The sequence below is a fragment of the Peromyscus maniculatus genome, chromosome 23, assembly GCF_049852395.1.
Source record: "Peromyscus maniculatus bairdii isolate BWxNUB_F1_BW_parent chromosome 23, HU_Pman_BW_mat_3.1, whole genome shotgun sequence".
Classification (NCBI taxonomy): domain Eukaryota; kingdom Metazoa; phylum Chordata; class Mammalia; order Rodentia; family Cricetidae; genus Peromyscus; species Peromyscus maniculatus.
Window position 1 is genome coordinate 14,157,846 of NC_134874.1, and position 19,417 is coordinate 14,177,262.

General features: G+C 51.5%; 1 long non-coding RNA gene across 7 annotated transcripts; it reads left to right on the top strand.

Moving 5' to 3' along the window:
* The first annotated feature begins 11,336 nt into the window (after positions 1–11,336).
* LOC121825338 (uncharacterized) lies at positions 11,337–19,095 on the top strand. 7 transcript variants are annotated; one of them, XR_013047487.1, is made up of 3 exons: positions 13,146–13,331; positions 14,523–14,585; positions 14,692–19,095. It is a non-coding gene; the product is annotated as an uncharacterized LOC121825338 (long non-coding RNA). The 7 variants fall into 7 exon arrangements; XR_006067508.2 differs by lacking the exon at positions 14,523–14,585 and having other exon boundaries at positions 13,147–13,331; positions 14,618–16,102; positions 16,476–19,095; XR_013047486.1 differs by lacking the exons at positions 13,146–13,331; positions 14,523–14,585 and adding an exon at positions 11,337–12,900 and having other exon boundaries at positions 14,618–19,095.
* The last annotated feature ends 322 nt before the right edge of the window (positions 19,096–19,417 follow it).

Genomic DNA, 19,417 nt, shown 5'->3' on the forward strand with positions numbered 1-19,417 from the left:
TGGGTTCTGAGCCATCCTGGGCCACAGAGTGAGACCCTGTTTTAAAACTGGGAGGAGGGCTGGTGCTGCAGAGAGAGATGGCTCAGTGGTTAAGGGCACTTACTGCTCTTTGCAGAGGACCCGGGTTCGATTCCCAGCACCCCCATGGTGACTTACATCCATCTTTAATTTCAGTTCCAGGGGATCCCATGCCCTCTTCTGGCCTCTGTAGGCACACAAGCCAGTGTGTGGTACCCAGACATACATGCCAGCAAAAACTCACACACATAAAATAAAAAAGTAAATATTTTTTAGAGAGAAAAATATTTCTCTATTCACTATTCATCCACGGCTGTTCCACTGTCGGGAAGACGCGAGGCTTATTTGTATGGAATTTGTACGGATTCATTCCTCTTATCACAAACCGCTCTAAATCTTGTAGAGGAAAGGGTGCTAAGCTTTAGGGGAAGCAATTAGGAGAAGGAACAGCAGCCTGCTGGTGCTGAGGGGAGATAAATTTGAAGTACTTTAGATACAAAAAACATTTTAAATCTGCCCGAAACAAATGGAGGGATTCTATGCAGAGTTCTGGGAAGACATTAGCAATTTCTGAAAACCACTTTTACGACAGAAGCCAGGGACTCTGTGGCGTGTGAAAGGCTGTATGTACACAGATGTCCTCTGCAGCCAACAGCGGGTTTCCCGATCCCAGGTCCGTCCCTCCTCTCAGAGCCGGCCAAGGGAGAGAGGGCCCCTTGAATCCTGCTGAAATGCATGCAGCCTCTTGCCGGGTGGGGCAGGGACAGCTGGTCTAGTCACAGCTTGGGGGTGGGGATGGGAAAGGGGCAAGTGACATCCCCAGCGAACTGCAAGAAGAGGCCAACAGAAGGCAGGGACCTGAACTGGCGTTTGGCCAGGACAATGGGATTAACTTCCCAAGCGCTGGCCAAAAAGGGCCCTGGGATTTTTATTTTTACTCGTTTTCCATTGCGACGGCCCAGCAACGCAAACAAAAGCCCCAAACAAGGTGAGCCACCACGAAGTCATTTTCCTTCGTGGGGTGGCATCTCAGTGCCACACATCTTACTGACCTTGGCTCACCCAAGGTTTAAAGTCGAGCGTGTGATTACCTCCCTCTCCGGGGACAATGGAAAAGAGGCAATGATGAATGCCCTGCAAGCACCGTGTGCACACGAAAAGGGAAGTGCATCAAGGTGTGATCGCGGAGCCCATTGTACGCAGGCACAATACCTTAATGAGAAACTGGTAGAAATCCAAGAAAGGAGAGGCCCACCTCCTCCAGACCCCAGATCAGGGGCCCTAAGTGCAAGGGATCCGAAGAAAGACAGCTGCAGACAGCTAAATGTCAACCAGAAAGCAAGTGTGGAAAGGGGGAAGGCTTCGTGCATCAGAACAAGAAAGGGCTAATGAGAGCCTCCAGAGAGGACATCCCCCTTACACGAAGGGGTGTTTGATCTTGTGATGTGCCTGCTCCTCAGCTGCGTGGTTTAATGTCAAACTGTCACCTTTTGGGAGCTAGAGAAATAAAGAGTTACAATCGCTGGATATTGACAGTATGATCTCCAGCGAAGCTACTTAAACCTTGTTCACACTTTCTTGTGTGTCAACTGTGGATATAGTGAGAGAGCTCGGCGGATGAAAACAAAACAACTCCAAACAAACAAACAAACAGCAATAAAAAAAAAAAAAAAAAACCACGTGCGGAGCAACCCCGAGGGCCCACCTCAGTTCCAGCGATGCCCCGAGCCTGTGCAAAGAGCCAGATGTGGTAGCTTGTGTCTTTAATATCAGCACTCCTAAAGTGAGACAAGACAGGAGTATGAGAAAGCTGGAGTATGCAGGATAGCACCCAAAATAAGAGAGCCTGACTCAAAAACAGTGTGGGAAGAGAGCTGACTACTGAAAAGTTCTCCCCTGACCTTCACGTGTGTCGTCCCCCCCCCCCCCACATACACACAAAATAGGTACAAATAAATCTTTTAAACCTGGTATGGTGGCACATACCTTTAATTTCAGTGCTAGGGAGGCAGAGGCAGGCAGACCTCTGTGACTTTGAGGCTAGCCTGGTCTACACAAGGAGTTCAAGGACAGCCTGCGCTACATAGAGAGACTCTGTCCCAAAATACAACCATATATACATACATAAATAAGAGCTCGGGAGTGGTGATGCACACCTTTGATCCCAGCACTTGGGAGGCAGAACCAGGAGGATCTCTGTGAGTTCGAGGCCAGCCTGGTCTACAGAGTGAGTTCCAGGATAGGCACCAAAACTACACAGAGAAACCCTGTCTCAAAAAAACCAAAAAGAAAAAACAAAAAACAAGAAAACAACAACAACAAAAAAAAACATAAGATAATGAAAAGTTGGGGGTATGGCTCTGGGTTTCACCCTCAGTACCTTTCCCCCAAACCTGGCTAATAGAATCAGTTTCAAGCTTTCCTGGGGTACCTAAGGGAATCTCCTGTGTCTGTTTTTTGACCATTCATCTGTTGATGGGCATTTACACTGCTTCACCTCTGAGCTATTGTGAACAGTGCTATAACGAACAGGGTAGAGCAGACACCTCTCCAAGACAGCTTGCAATTCTTTAGGGTTCCCTGTCCAGACATGCAATAATGGGATGGCTAGATCAGATGTTCCATGTATGTGTATGTGTATATATTTAATATTTTATTACTGGATACTGAATCTTACTTCTCATACGTATTAGACAAGTGCTCTTGAACTGAGCTATAGCCCAACCCCGTCCTTTAATGTTTGGAGACTAACCTTAGGTTAGCCCAGGCTAACCTTACACTTGTGGTCCTCAGGCTCAACCTCTAAGCAGCTGGGATTACAGGCCTGAGCCACCAGGCCGACATTTCAGTCTCTACCATGGTACTCCACCCTTGGCTATAAGCCTTGCCCCTAACCTTTATCCCCACCACCTGGGTGAGCTCATTTTTGCTGCGATTCAACTCTGACTCCTTAGGGTGCCCTGGGCCTGGCAGCCCCACCCTGCTCATCCCGTTGGTTAGCCTTGTCAGGCTGTTTCTAGATAGAGTCGGGCTCAGACTCGGGGTGGAATGGTTCCGTCTGAACCACCTCCAATTCTGTGCTGGCTGTTTTCAACTTAGAACTGAGAAGTCTTGCCACTCCGGCCCCCCCCCCCCCCCCCCCGCCCCTCTTTCTCCTCGGGAGGCAGAGGGAGATTTGACTGTCAGGAGAAGTCATCGACCTCATTCTGTCATTCTGTTCTTGGGGCCACTGGAGGGATGAAGCTGCCGGGAGCAGGTGCACAGAATCTAGATCTTGTGTGGAAACTTCCTCTTGGCTTTGTTGGTGGTGGGTTTTGTTTTGCCTTGAGCCTTGGGGTCGCCTGTGACTCTGAGTCGGTCAGTGTCCCACTCTTCCAGGGAAAGGTCTAAACAGGGTCACACAATGCTCTAAGTCACAGGACAGGGTCGGACTGGCCCTTTGTGTCACGTCAGACCAGAAGGCTGGAGACCCTTTCCTTTCCAGTGTCTCCACGGATAGGCAAGCTGGCTCATTGCTAGGCCTGGTCTGGTGCTCCTGCCTCATCTTCTGCTGGGGTCAGGCCAGCGCCTGCAGCCTCCCAGCCTCAACCGGCTTCATCCATGGATCCAGGGATTAGACATATGGGTATTCTGGGGTCCACTGGGGCTTGCTGGAATGGAGGCAGGCACGGAAGGAGCCACAGAGAATGAATGCCAGCCATTACTCTTCTTCCTCCGGAACTTTACCTTATAGTTTCAGTGATGGATAGAATGGAAGAGGAGGAGGAGGAGGAGGAAGAGGAGGAGGAGGAGGAGGAGGAGGAGGAGGAGGAGGAGGAGGAGGAGGAGGAGGGAAGCTCTAGAAACCTCAGCCTTCCTCTCAGTCCAAGAAGTCTCAGGCTGCGTCTGCTGGAAACAAGGGCAAGCAGGGACCTGTCAACAAACTGACCTGTCCTGAATCAGCCTTGGGAAAATGAGGTGTCACCCCAAAAGAAATTTATGACGAACCTGTTTTCCTCCCTGGCTCCCCCAAGGTTAAAACAAAGAGACATTCAGTTGGAGAGTTGGTGCACTCTATTATTTTTGTGTAGCTCAGGATGACCTTGAACTGCGGATCTTCCAGCCTGTATCTCCAGACTGCCGGGATGACAGTTATATACCAGTGTGCACGTTTCCGTGGTGCTGGGGGTGGGGGTGGGGGTATCAAACCTGGCTCTGTGCATGCCAGGCAGGCAAGCACTGTGGGAATATGGCCAGGTCACAACAGGATGACTGCGACATACAGTTCAAACCCACGGACTGGGTTTCCTTCCCTGATTTATCCTATTCACATCCTACAGCTTCACCTCTATTAAAAAAAAAAAAAAAAAGAAAAAGTGCCTATCATAGAAACCCTCACACATAACCAAAGTGGAAACGGATACTAAAATGACCTCCATTTACGTCTATGCGGCTTTGTGCTGTGTGGCTTTCCTCAGTTGTGTCCTGTCTTCCTGCCCTGGCTTGTCGCTTCCTTCCTCGGCCTCTGCATTTGACTCACCTGTTGTGTCCTACTACCAATCCCCTCACCTCCCCCCTCCCCGAGACAGGGTTTCTCTGGGTAGCTTTGGAGCCTGTCCTGGATCTCGCTCTGTAGCCCAGGCTGGCCTCGAACTCACAGAGACCCGCCTGCCTCTGCCTCCCGAGTGCTGGGATCAAAGGTGTGCGCCACCACCGCCCGGCTCCAACTTTCTTTATGTAAAATTTTCTTTCCTTCTTCCTCCCTTGTCCCTTCCAAGATTTCCATAGTCCAAGGTAGCCTCCAACTGCGGCTCCGCTCTGGCTGTGCTGTTATTTTGTAGATGATTAATGTCTAGAAGCACTTGACTTTAAGGAGTTTATTCTAGATAATCTGACATCCAGCCAAGGCTTCCCTGTGGAAGACACTTTACCTGTGATGCAGCTTCTGGGAGCTTCCAAGCTAGCCCGTGGATGGGATTTTCCCAGCCAACCCTCACCATTGCATAAGCCAATGGTGTGCCGTAACTCCTGACCTCCTGTCTCTGTCTGGTCGGTTCCTGCTCATCTCTGGCCCCTTGCACATAGATGTTCTTTAGTAGCCCAAAGGATCCAGCAATCCCTGCCCTCAGCGGTTGCATTTCCATCTTTGGGACTCTGTCCTTGGCCGTGTGGGGGACATCTGGTCCCGCATGCCCCCTTCACGTCCCACATCCTTGCCTTCAGGCTCCAGCTGCAGAAGCCACCTTGGGTCGGCCAGAGTTCCCCAGTCTGCAATCACACGGTGCCCTGTGACCACCCATTTGTCCTTCAACCTGACTCTGTCCTGTGTGGCTCTCTGAGGCCGGAGTGTGGCCTCTAAGCCTTCGTTTCTTTAATGTGTAACTGCCGCTTTGCCAGAGAACGGACTCAGATGTTGGATGCTATTGGTGCCGTGATGGCATAATAGTGGCATCGTGAGCTTTCTGAGTCATGCTATACTTCCTGCCCTGCCCCCCCCCCCCCGATGTTTTCATGGCATGTAGCATCCCCTACCCCCTGCATCTTCTGAAGCTGGGACATGTTAGGATAGCAGAAGATATATATATATATCTGGTAGCCGGCAGAGGTTGAGGAGGTCATAATTGTCCAATCTTGAGGCTAGCTAATCCCAGGCTCATAGGAGCCGCACCCATAGGGACACACTGCCAGACATGCAGCTGGAGCCTGGAGCGGGGATTCCTGCCTATGTTCTTCGGGACCCTGAGAATGCCAGCACCTGCCTCACCCAGCTCTGGGTGGCATCTTCTGTACCCACTGGGCTCCAGCCAGAGGAAGGGGCTCACACACCCAAGGGAGACGATGGCACGTGCCCCTTTAGTGCCAAGGATGACAGGCCTCTTCAAAGATCAGGAGAGCCCATCAGAACCTCAGAAGGGAGGCTGGGCAGCTGAGGCCACAGGCTCATGAGAAACTGAGGTCCTTTCTTTGGCCTCATGGCTCTCTCACCTCCCCAGAGAGCAAGAGGAATTTAAGTTTCCTGGGAAGAGAAAGCCAAGGGCACCGGCCTGCTGGCTCTAGCCTGGTTACTTCCTGTAGAGAGAGATCCTCCCTCTAGAACGGCCTGAGATGGCCGATTAGGTCGAGGGGAAATCTTGCACTCTGACCTTTCGGTCTCTGAGGTGTGGCAGTGTTTTAGGAGCCCAAAGTGAGGTAGGTGTGGCCGAGGGAAGGGGGAAATAGGAGTCTAAACAGTGGCGCGAGTCCATGGGACGATGACCAATGTTCCGCAGGGTAGAGCGAATGTGCAAACAGATTCTCCTCAGGGAGGCCTCCCTGGAGCCACCGGGTGCAGACTGGGAGGAGGGAGAGCCAGGCAGGAGTGACAAAGCTGCCCGGTGGCAAGTCCTCGTGGACACACGACTGACTCACGAGCATGCAAAGGCAAGTTCAGCTTCACCAGTGATCAAGGAAATGCAAATGACGGCAGGAGAGAGCTTCCACCTACCAAACGGGCGGGCGGGCGTGCTTTTCAAGAGGGCATCTCCTCCGCACGCAGGAGTGGGAGGGCAGCGCATTGGCTTTCTGGAAAGCCACTCGGTGATACGTAACGAGGATGATTCAGTCATTTCACTTCTAGGAAATGATTCTGGGAAGAAACAGCAAGAGATGTGAACCGAGGTGGCTCAAAGCTAAGATAGTCATAATAATGGGGGATGGGGTGGGGTGGGGTCCCTGGATGGCCAAGGAAAGGAGAATTACTCACCATGACAGATTCATGGAGAATTTTACTTAGATGTTAAAAAAGGCCACCAGGGGTTGGGGATTTAGCTCAGTGGTAGAGCGCTTGCCTAGCAAGCACAAGGCCCTGGGTTCGGTCCTCAGCTCCAGAAAATTTAAAAAAAAAAAAAAAAAAAGGCCACCAGAAGTTGGAGACACAGCTCCATGCTGACCTGACATGCATGAGGTCCTGGGTTCCGTTCCCAGCACGGGGTGGGGGATGGGGTGCAGGGGGAAGCAAAACAAAACTAATGTTTGTGCCCAGGTTGCAGGATCCTAGGGACTGAGGCCATGTTCTTTTACGTCACTGGGCCTTGCCAGCCTTACCTGTAACAAGAATTAATGTCACATGGTACCCAACATCCTTGGAGTCCCTGGCTTCTGAGACTAGATTGTGTAAGCAATAGTTGTTGATATACCTTTTTAAATAAACAACAAATCCAAATTATGTTTTTCTTGTTTTGTTTTGGTTTTGGTTTTTCGAGACAGGGTTTCTCTGTGTAGTTTTGGTGCCTGTCCTGGAACTCACTCTGTAGACCAGGCTGGCCTCGAACTCACAGAGATCTGCCTGCCTCTGCCTCCCGAGTGCTGGGATTCAAGGCGTGCACCACTGCCACCTGGCTCCCAAATTATGTTTTTTTTTAAGAAATGATTTCTGGGGCCAGGCAAAGCGGATCAGCAGATGAAAACACTTGCTACCAAGCTTGAGTTTAATATCTTGGACCCTCATGGTGGAAAAGAGACCTGACCCCTCAAACTGTCCTCTGACCTTTACATATTCATCGTGGCTCTACACATATACCCACCCACCCCCAAATCAATGTAAAAAGAAATTAGAGATATTTCTGAAGAAACACTGGTGGACTGAAACACTAAAGTCATAAGGTAAATATAAAAGAAATATATAGTCGTTGTGTGTCTGAACCTACTTTCCAATAAGCATACACAGGCATTTCACAGACAGTTAAAGGTCCAACCTTGAAAGACTGTCAGAGCCTACAAATAGATCACGGTGGCTTTTCTTTTCCCCTTTAAACTTTAGTGCATTTGAAATAGTGGGGAAAAAAAAGTTTCCTAAAGCCCTGATGTGGAGAGCGCACCCAGTGAACTGTGCCCTCCAACTGTGAACAATTTCTCTGCTGGTGTCACGCTCTACAGAAAGCCCAGTCACCCCTGTGGGGCCAGGGTGTCCTGTGAAATATATAGACCAGCTCACAGGGCCCGATGGCCTCAGCAGACCTTTCCCTGGGTGGGCGCAATGCCACCGGCCATATCTCCGGGAGATAATGTCCGTACAAGCACTTAACCACAGGGAGGTGATCCGGGGCGGGCTCAATCTAGGGAAAGGAGGCTCAGGACACATTCCATTAAGGAATTTCACACTCTCCTTCCTCTCCAGCTCTTCTTCTCCCCCGCCCCATCCCCTAAACAGAAATATATTTAGCAACCCTATCTAAACCCTCTCCTTTCCCTTAATTTGATTAAGGAGCTGAGGGAACAGAACTCGAGATGGGGGTGGGTGGGATGGGAGGGGTCGGGATCGGGTGGGTGAGCTGTGGAGAGCGATTAGGGCAGCGGAATGCCCATCTCGGGCAGGTGAGGCTTAAGTGTGGACAGCTCCTGTGCCTCCTGGTGCTCCATAAAGAGGCACAGAGGACCAAGGGAGGGAACATTTTATCAGGGAACGCTCTTCTCCGGGAGAATGTGAACCAAACCAGGGAGGTCAAGCGTCAAGGATTAACAGAAAGAACAGGGGCCCTCGCTAATAAAGGGCATGCTTGCTTCTTTCCCAGTTCCCTCTGCCTTCCTGGAGCTTCAGAGTCTTCAGGCTTCAAGGCTTCCCAGAGACTTCCCTTTTTGAGCTCTTGCTATGAGTCTGGGAGCTTTAATAGCTATCAACTTATCTATCATCTGTCTGTCTGTCCATCTATCTATCATCTATCTGGCTATCTATCATCTATCTTTCTTTCTGTTTGTTGGTCTATCTATGTATCTATATATTTATGTATCAATCTATGTATGTATGTATGTATGTATGTATCTATCTATCTATCATCTATCTATCTATCTATCTATCTATCTATCTATCTATCTATCTATCTATCCATGAATCCATCTGTGGTGCTGGGATGGGATTCAGAGCCTCATGCATTTTAGATCAGTGCTGTACTACTGAGCCACAACCCTATTCTTATAAAATTTATTTATATATTTATAGACAATGCCTTACAGATCCTACATTGGCCTCTGCCTTGATATGTAGCTGAGAATGATCTTGAACTCCTGACCTCCCTGCCTTTATCTCCTGAGTGCTGGGATTATAGGTATGGGCTACCACATCCAGGTTATGCAGTGCTGGGTATCAAATCCAGGCCTGTAATTTTTTTTTCTTATTACATTCACTTGTACATGTGTTTATGTCCACACATGTGTCATGGTGCATGTGTGGAGCTTCGAAGACATGTGTTGGATTCCCTTGTTACTGGAGTTACAGATGGTTTTGAGTCACCATGCGGGTGCTGGGAATCGAGCCTGGGTCCTCTGGAAGAGCAGCTCCTAACCACTGAGCCATCTCCCCAGCCCTCCTCCTCCTCTTCTTCTTCTTCCTCCTCCTCTTTAATTTCTTGTGGATGTGTTTGGATGTGCATATGCCACAGAGCATGAAGAGCATGGAGAGAGAAGACAGCTTTTAGGAGTCAGTTCTCTCCTTCCAACCTGTGGGCCCGGGGGAGTCAAACTCAGGTCATCAGGCTTGGCAGCAGGTGTCTGTCTACTGGGGAACATCTTGCCAGCCTCTTTCTAGTCAATTTTGCAGTAAGGGCTCACTGTCTCTGCTCTCTAGCTCAGGCTGGGTTTGAACTCATGGCCTTCCTTCCTCAGCTTCCACAATACTGGGTTTCCAGGCCTGAGTTACCACCTCTGACTCCAATAACCCCCTCTTGGAGATTTACAACTAGTCTAGAAATTACAAGTGGCAGTGTCGAGGAGGGATGTGGAGAGCAGGGGTGGATGGTGGTGTCTGGAAGGAAAGAGTGGGTCCTCTGTTTTTTGTTCCCCCCCCCCCCCCTGAGACAGGGTTTCTCTGTGTAGTTTTGGTACCTGTTCCGGATCTCACTCTGTAGCCCAGGCTGGTCTCGAACTCACAGAGATCCACCTGGCTCTGCCTCCTGAGTGCTGGGATTAAAGGCGTGCGCCACCACTGCCCAGCGGGGTCCTCTGTTTTATACTATTTCTCCGGCAGTCTGTCCTCCAGGACAGGGACTTCACCTTGTTTACCCTGGACTCCCACTCCAACACAATGCCTGGAACAAAGGCAATGTTTCCTCCGGGCTCTAGTGGTGTCCGATAAATTTGGCTAAAGCCACCTGAGGCCAACCCAGGGGAGGATTAAGCGAGAAACATTTGTCTAGAGAGCTCAAGTTCAACCTGTCATGTTGCTGGGTTTCGACAAAACAGTCCCGCTGGCAACGGGGATCCCTGTAGGCGGTGTCAAAGGTGATCACGACCTTGAAAATGGGCAAGTCCTAGGAGGGGCTCTGACCATCCTTACGGTGTTGGATGTAGACCAAGAGGTGACGAGGAGGTTGTCTGACACACAGTTCCAGTGCTTCCTTCTGTGGGGACATCGCAAGGTCATACCCAAAAGTCCTGGGGTTACACGGTGCAGGAGATGGGTGGGAGCGGGAAGACAGCCACCAGGACGGTTTCCAGGGCTTTGCTGGAACTGGAGGGACCTCGTGGATCTGGTCTCTCGGAAAGGAGAGCTAAGGCTCTTCCAGGAAGGGACCTCAGGCTTCAGCATGCCTCCTATGATTAATAACTACCTCACTGCCTCACCTAGCTGTCTACTGTGGCTTTTGGGTGGGGATCCTCTGCAGCCCACAAGGCAGGCTACAAAGGGCAGAGAACACAAACGGGCCCCCAAGATCCTGGGCTGAGTCCAGGGCTCCCTGGCCTGCACTCAGGGAGCCGCAGACTTTCTCTGCCTCTCCAAAGAGTCCTCGGTGTCTTTATTTGAGCTGCTTATTAACCAGAGGACGTCGGGGCACAGGAACAGGAGAGCTGGGGCCCACGGCCAGTGAGTATAATTCAGGAGCAGTGTGGGTGAGGCTGACAGCTGGGGCATTGGACTGTGGTCTTGTGGCTCCTGGGGACAGCTAGGGGAACCAGGGTCCTCCACAGAAGGGACAAGTGCACCCTAAGTGGCTCTGGGGCAGCTAGCTGGTGGCACACTCACTGTCAGGGATGAGGTGCTGATATTATCCTTTCATTGCTGCACGTGAGGGAGGCTCTTCCCCATCTGTAAAAACACTGAAGCCGTCCTGCCCCCCCCCCCATCTCTAAGAGACTTTTTTTTTTTTTTTTTTTTTTTTTTTGGTTTTTCGAGACAGGGTTTCTCTGTGTAGCTTTGCGCCTTTCCTGGAACTCACTTGGTAGCCCAGGCTGGCCTCGAACTCACAGAGATCCGCCTGGCTCTGCCTCCCGAGTGCTGGGATTAAAGGCGTGCGCCACCAACGCCTGGCTCTAAGAGACTTTTAAAGAAAAAGCCCTGAACACAAATGCTGCTCCAGCCCCAGGCATCCTCTCCCACTCTCCCATCCAGCTGCTGCGCCCATCCCAATCTGTAGAGTAAGTGTTTCAGTCAGCTGGCTCCGTGTGTGTGTGTGTGTGTGTGTGTGTGTGTGTGTGTGTGTGTGTGTGTGTCATCAGAGATGCACGGCACCCCTGTGCCTGAGGTGGTGTGGCCACAGGAGGTGTCTGCGTCTACAGAAACATGCCTGAGCCAGGCTTCAACTGGGTCTTGGGTTTCTAGCAGGTACCGGCTGTGTCAAGGGAAATGGATGGGAAACGCTCCCATCTGGCTTCTCTCCACGGGGAGGGTGGCTGGAGGAAGGGAGAGCTTCCAGTGGCTGTGCTGGTACCAGTGCCCTCAAAAGGATGATGTAAACACGGCCCCAGCCATCGGGGACCAGAGGAGAGAAACTGTCCTGACTTATCCTCCAACCTACGCTCTGCAAACAGGAGACCCGCCCCTCATCTATCACCTCGGAAGCTAAACAACTTCCTCAGACAGCGTCGAGGAGCGTAAATCAGGAAATCAGGAGCCGTGGCTTCTAAGGAGCCTGTGCACGACCATGGCCCTCAGTGAGACTTGTCCTCCAATTCTTCCCTCCTGACCTTGCAGGGTGCACGCGCTCACACACAACCGATGAACTTCTCTGAGCCGCCTCCGTCCTCACTACTGAGTGGGTCAGTGCTGTGCCTACCTCATAGGCATCCGGGGGGAAGTTAAACAAGGTGACACCCTCGGCATGATGGGACACATCCGTAATCCCAACACTCGGGAGATGGAGACAGGAAGACCAGGAGTTCAAGTTCAACCTGGGCGCTACATAGTGAGTTTGAGGCCAGCCTGGGCTCCATGAGACCCTGTCCCCAAAGCACAAACACAAACAAAACCACCACCAAACAAAGAGAGAATTCACACGGTGTGCGCTGTGTAGTCTCTGGTGAGTACTCGTGGCCAGATGCCCACCATTTCAGGGGCTGAAGGCCATCCTCAGACAAAGAAGAAACAGCAACCGCTCTCCCTATACCCACCCCATCCCAGCGAGAAGGCTGTGGGCCAGGACCTCGGCGATTCATAATGCCGAAGCCTGCTCTCTCTTGCTCCGTCTCCGGCTAACGAGTGCCAGGCCTGCCTACTCCTGGCAGACTCTGTGGCCTCCAACTTATTTGAATTCTCAGAGAGAGGCCCAGTGGATACTTGGACCTGCGGGAGGAGAGACAAAGCCAAGCTTGGATGGCAATGGAAGACTGTCAGTCAGTTCAAGAGTGCCCAGGGAGCCCTGTTCCCACAGAGAGCTACTTTTGCTGGCAGGCCAGAGCACAGGCTTTCCTTAAGGACTCTTCCCTCTCGTACATACTCCCACATAAGTGTGGCTCCCCAACTAAACGTGTCCAGACAGGACGGCTTCCCCGTTTTAAGATGATTGGACGCCATCGCTTCCACTAAGGACGGCACCGCGTCCCACTGGGGAATGAGATCTGGGGCGAGCAACGGGCGACGTTTCTACCTGGTGTGGCAATGCCGGGGACAACCTGAGGCATGTGGCACCGGAGCCAGGCAGGATGGGAGAGGCGGCTGTGAGTACAGCGACCTTTGTCCTGTTTGCTCTTGGAGAGGGCTGGGCCCCGCTAGCACTGCCCTGTTCTTCTAGTGTCTGCCGGGGAGCTCCTGGCTGGTCAAATGTTCTCTGAGCCTGAGGCAGCAGCCTGACTCTGGCGGGTGACAAGCAGAGACTGCTTCAGGCAGTTAGGGCACCGTGGAACGAACTTCTGCGGCGTCACAGAAGGGAGGACGGGTCTAGGTGCGTGTGCTCCTGCCCCCACACCAGATCCCTGCCCTCTGGCTCTGTGCCAGCTGAAGGCTGATCATTAACCAGTCATCGTGGCAGCCCTTGCCAGCCTGGACGCTGTCACTGGGAGGAGTGAGGGCTGAGGGGACCTTGCATCTGTTCTGCACAGCATTCTTGACCAGCTCGGTCCTCTTTTTGGCCTTGCTCACTGCCAAGGAAGTAAGTTCGGTTGAGGATCCTGGTGAGGCTGCCTGGGTCTCTGGTTCCTGGAGCTGGACACAAACATGGCCGTGGTGATGATGCCTGTCTGCTGGGGAGGTGGGGTTCTCTGGCTCTTCCCTGTCTAGCTTTCTGCGGGAGCCTGTTTTTTTTTTTTTTTCTTTCTTTCTTTCTTTCTTTCTTTCTTTCTTTCTTTCTTTCTTTCTTTCTTTCTTTCTTTCTTTCTTTCTTTCTTTCTTTCTTTCTTTTTTTTGGTTTTTTCGAGACAGGGTTTCTCTGTGTAGCTTTGCACCTTTCCTGGGACTCACTTGGTAGCCCAGGCTGGCCTCGAACTCACAGAGATCCGCCTGGCTCTGCCTCCCGAGTGCTGGGATTAAAGGCGTGCGCCACCACCACTGCCCGGCTCTTTCTTAATTCTGAATGAAGCTGCACAGCTTCAGACACATCGACCCCAGCAAACCACACACTTCTCTCAGGAGAGGTCTGAAGGCTCCTCTTTCCTGTCCAAAGCTAGGCCCTGGTTCCCATCCCCTTCCTATCATGGAGGGTACCGCCTCTGGCAGCTCTGTCTCGGCTGGCAGGAGAGCTCTGGAAGGTCAGAGGGGGGCATCTCTCCCCTTTCACAAATAATCAAATCCAGCCCATGCGCTGGAGGACTGGGGTGTATTAATAGCAGATGTTTTGTTTTTCTACCGCGCTAGTACAGACGATAAGAACGCACAGTGTTCCACCAGCCACCCTTCGGCCCTCCCCCAGGAGAGGCGAGCTGGGGGCCCGTGCGCGCGCACGCTCCCCCAGGAGAGGCGAGCTGGGGGCCCGTGCGCGCGCGCGCGCGCGCGCGCGCGCGCGCGCGCGCTCCTCTGTGTAAGCCATCGCTGGTGCACAAAACTCTGAGAAAATAAGACTTAAAAGTTTATATTCGGTCTCTCTTGGCTACTTGGTTACTGTTGCTGCTCCCCGAAGAAACTCTATATTGTTTAAAGCCTCCAGGCAAACTTTGGGTGGCAAGGCAACCTTCAAACAATAGAAAATACCCCAAACTAAAAATAAGAGCATGAAGGCATGGGAAGCGCGGTGGTGCTCTGGTGACGTCACCCTTGCAGTCAAGGCGGAGGGGAAGGCCGTCCAGTACACGCCTAGGTCACATCAGCGTGTGAGCCGTTTGCGCCCTTATTCTTGTGTCTCTTACAGCCCCCACACACTGGGTTCCTCTTCTTCACACTCCTGGACGGTTTGCCTTTCCAGTGACCACAGGTACCCCATCCTCAGATGCTTCTCTGTTCTAGGGAAAAGTTCCCAAGACTAAGAATCTATGGACTTGTCCTGAGGCTTCTTCCCTGACATGATCTCCCATCCCCAGGAAGTTCCTTGGAGGGACTATGAAGGAAGCTGAGTGTGGGGACACATGCCTGTAATCTTGGGAAGGAGGAACACCACTTCGAGGCTGGCCTGGAGTTACACTGAGACCCATACAGGTAAAAACAAAGCAAAATAGAAAGTTCGAGAAGGAGAAGTACAGGGAAGAAATACTGGACGGAGAACAAAGGATAGAACAGGCTCTGGCCAAACCTCATCGTGACTCATCACATGGCCAAGGCAGGAGGCCCCAAGTCAGGGAGGAATCCTTGTATTCTGAGGACAGAGGAAGGGACCTCAAGAATGTGATAGCTTCTGGAAGCTAGAAAAGCAAGACGGATGCCCTTCGGAGCCCCGAGAAGAAACACAGCCAAGCAGACACCTTGACTCTTGGCTGGTAAGACCACTTTGGATTTTCTGGCCTTAGAAATGTAGTATGTGTCAGGCTATGGAGTTTGATGTAATTTGTACAGCAGCATCAGGAGAAAACTACAGTGTTCAAAGCCCAACCCGAGGCACTCTGGTGAAGACAAGAAACCCAGAGTCCATTCTTCAGCACCTGATACTCCAGGACCACGGGGGGGGGGGGAGGGGGGGGGGACGGGGACAGACTGGGAAGCTGAAACTTGCCCTCTACCTTGTCTCCCAGAGGGCAGGCCCACAGGGACCGGATCTGGCCAATCATGGTTTAATAGTGACCTACCGTAGTAATAAAAAGGCCACGCTCTTTCTTCCTCCCCCCCTCCCCACCTCCGCACGGCTCTCCTCTCACCTGCTGCCAGGGCAGGCTGGTCAATAGACTGTCCAGCTGCCAGCCTTCGGCAGCGGGATGTTGTCTTTTCTCCCATAACTTGTGACCCATCCAACTAGTGACCCAGAAAAAAAAAAAGATCGGCCTGGAAAGGGACACCAAAGTTAGCAAAACAAGTCACCTAATCAGCTCCACCTCCGCTGCAGGCTGCCAGCCAGGAGTCACTGCGGATTCGGCCCGGCTTTCTGGAAGGAGCCATGGAAGGGAGACTCTCCCAGGCCCCTCTCCTTTGTAAGCAGGCTCGCCTTCTCCCCAGTCTGTTCTCTGATTAAATGCCTCCTAAGGACTTGCATAAGAGAGCCCATAAAACCCTCACCATCTCAACCCAAGCAAGAGGAAAAACACCGGATTTCTGGAGCCCCCGTCTCCCGGCTGCGTAAGCCCTTGAAGACCATAATTTACTTTGTTCTCCCTACATTGCTAGGAGACGAGAACCATCAGGCCTGTTTTAGAATTTGGAGCCCTGAGTTATGGAGAGGGTGAGCAGCATGGCCAGAGACACACAGCAAAGTCAGACTGGGCCAGAGCAGAAGAAGGCAGCTCGCCCAGCTCCTCAGGCCCGGCCCGGCTTCTCAGGCTTGGTTTTCGGGCTTTGGTTGTACAGGTCAGTGGGGTGTGGCCTCTGGGTAGGTGGTCCCCGTGGAATTCAGAGTTATAAAAAAATCATTAAGCCTGTCATTACAAAGCAGGCAACTGATGACCCAGCAGAAAAGATTTTCCAGACTTGGGAGGGCTCTACATTGCTGTGTGTGTGTGTGTGTGTGTGTGTGTGTGTGTGTGTGTGTGTGTGTTTGGAAGGTAGTCAGGGGAGAAGGGTTGATGCACTAAACTACCGTCAGGTCAAGGCATGTGTGCTCTGTACACAAGCCCACAGAGAGCGCCCCACCTCTGTCGATGGACCCCCCCTTTCTCTCTCAGCATCTCCTGGCTTTTCCTTCTCTACTATTCTTTTGAGAGATCCTGGACTCTCACTTCAGGAGCAATGCTAATCGACTCCCCAGAGTCATTGCCAAGGACTGCGCTGCCTAAGAGTGAATGGCTGCCCAGGCTTCTGCTACCGGAGCAACCAGCGCCACAGCCGGGCACAGAGGCGGAGCGGGCCAGCTCAAGGCCACCAGGCTGCTGACCTTTCACAGAGACCGGCCCTTCGGGGACACGCTCACTTCTGACTCTCACGAAAGGACGCCCCTTTGTTTCCTGCAAAAGCAAGAGAATGGAATGACTTCATTTCAAGTGGCACTGTGGGTCATAAGTATTTACACGGGTACCAGTCACCCCAGGGGGCTGCTGTGTACACGTGGATGTGCAAAGTTCTGTCAGGTGCCACCCACCCTTAAGGGCTCAGAGTGGGGAGAACTAGACTGAGTCTCACCGGGCAGAGGTGGAAATCAGTAATCGATGTATGTAATATATATATATATATATATATATATATATATATATATATATATATATATATGACTACACACACACACACACCCCACACATGCACACACACAAAAACAGAATAAATGACAACAAGACCCAATCTCAATAGATGCAGAAAAAACACAACACACCCTTTTAGGAGAGGGACACCCAAGGAATAGAAGGGAGCTTCTCAGTCTGAGACAAGATGTCTACCAAACACGCTGGGCATACATCAGAGTTAATGGGGAAAGATGAGCAAAGATCCCCAAGCTCAAAGCTTCTGTTTGACATTGTTCTGCGGGTTCTAGCCTGGGCAAGAAAAATAAACTAACAAGTGCTGGCAGCCTGGGTTGGTGGCCCAAGCCTGTGATGGGAAGGTAGAGGCAGGAAGATCCAGCATCCAAGGTCAGTTCAAAGCTAACCAGCATGAAATGAGACCTTGTTTCAAAACAAAACAAAACAAAAAACCAGAAACTCAAGTCAAAACATCACCCCCCACAACCACCACCAAACAAACATAAACAAAACACAAGGCATGCCCGGCAACAATGTGCAGAAATGGCAATCTTTATACAATGCTTCCCTGGTGAGAGGGTGGCTTTGAAAACAGGTCTCAATTCTTGGAGAAGTTGAACACAGAGTTATCATATGACTCAAATGCCCCACCCGGAGCACAGACTCAAGAGAACTGAAAACAGCCGCACAGACTGAGTGTTCCCAGCAACGCTCTTCATGGATGGTCAAAAAATAGCAACAACTTAACTGCCTGTCATTTGCCCCGGAGAGACAAGCTCTAGTGAAACCACTCAAAGGCACGTTCGACCCATGGAAGGGCCGGGAAGGAAACCCTGGCACGTCCTAGAGCATGCGTGACATAGATGTTCTGGAGGGCAACCCGCTAAGTGCAATAAGCCATTCGGAAAAGAGCAGATGCTATGAGAGCACACTCAGGGCAGGTACCTAGAGCAACCACGCTTACACAGCCAGAAGAGAAGAAGGGGGGTGGGGAGGGCGGGATTGATTATCCAATGGCTACACAGTTTCTACAAGAGGGGAAGAGGTCTGGCTCGCACAACAAAGCCCATGTACTTCCCTGAAATGGATACTTCAAAGTAGCTAAGGGGCCAGGCATGGTGGCGCACACCTTTAATCCCAGCACAGGATTAATCAGGAGGCACAGGCAGGAGGGTCTTGGTGAGCTGAAGGCCAGCCAGGGCTACATAGTGAGACCGTGTCTCCAAGAATAAAATAAAATAACAAATTGGTCAAGAGGCTTGAAGACCTGAGTTTCAGTGGAGGAAGGAGAGAACTGACCGCACACAGCTACCCTAACCTCCAAACACACACCGAGGCATGTGCACACCTGCACTAACACACATACCTCGTATAGTTCTAGTATTTAAATGTTCAGGGTAGGCCGATCTATACAGACAGAAGGTATGTTAGGGGTTGCTTAATACTGGGGGGAAACTGGGAAAAGCAGGAGCGATTGCTACTGGGCATGGGGCTCCTTGCAGAAGGGAGGGCGCCCGGGGCCAGAGCCCAGGAGCCTCCGAAACCGGTTGAGTAGGCCCAGCACCGTGCAGAAAGCCGGGAAGCCTTTACTCTGGGGGGGGGGGGGGGCACCCAAAGGCTGCTCAGGCCTGATGGCTGTGAGATGAGGAAGTTCTACATTGTGCAGTCACTTTATAAGCCTCTCTTGATTTCTGGGCATTTTAGAGAACCGAATGTGCCTCTTGATTCGTTTTTTTCCATAACTTAATTACACGCTGGGGCGCTAGGATAGATACGATCTTCAGAACGTTTACTTTCGGAGCGCCAGGCTTGATCGTAAAGGAGTTTGCGGATAGAACAGCCCCAGAGAGGGCAGGTGGGAAAGAACAGTGTCCGGCCTCACGGAGGAACGCGGATGAACCCGGAGGATGTCGAGAGAAGGAAAAGACACGCGATGCCAGCGGCAAGGCGCCTGCGGTCAATGACAGAAACCAGCAGGGTAGGTGCCAGCAGCGAAGGAGAGCGGGCAATCGCTGCTGGACAGATCTCGGGGTTTGCAGGGTTGACGTGCGGACGCTGCTGCGGTGGACAGGGAAGGACAGGGGAGATGCCGAGCCCCGGGCTCATCATCTCAGCACTTGGGAGGTAGAGTTTGAGGCCAGCCTGGGATATTTTGTTTCTGCCACATTTTTATTTATTTTTTTTTTTATTTATTTTTTTTTTTATTTATTTTTTTTTTTTGGTTTTTCGAGACAGGGTTTCTCTGCGTAGTTTTGCGCCTTTCCTGGAGCTCACTTGGTAGCCCAGGCTGGCCTCGAACTCACAGAGATCCTCCTGGCTCTGCCTCCCGAGTGCTGGGATTAAAGGCGTGCGCCACCACCGCCCGGCATCTGCCACATTTTTAAAAAGATGTCAAGTACAGCCCTGAGTTAAAAGCCTGAGTAGTGACTTCACTTGTCATTGTGACTGCCGTGGAAAGAATTCTTAAGTGTGATGAACCTGCTGATATGTTTAT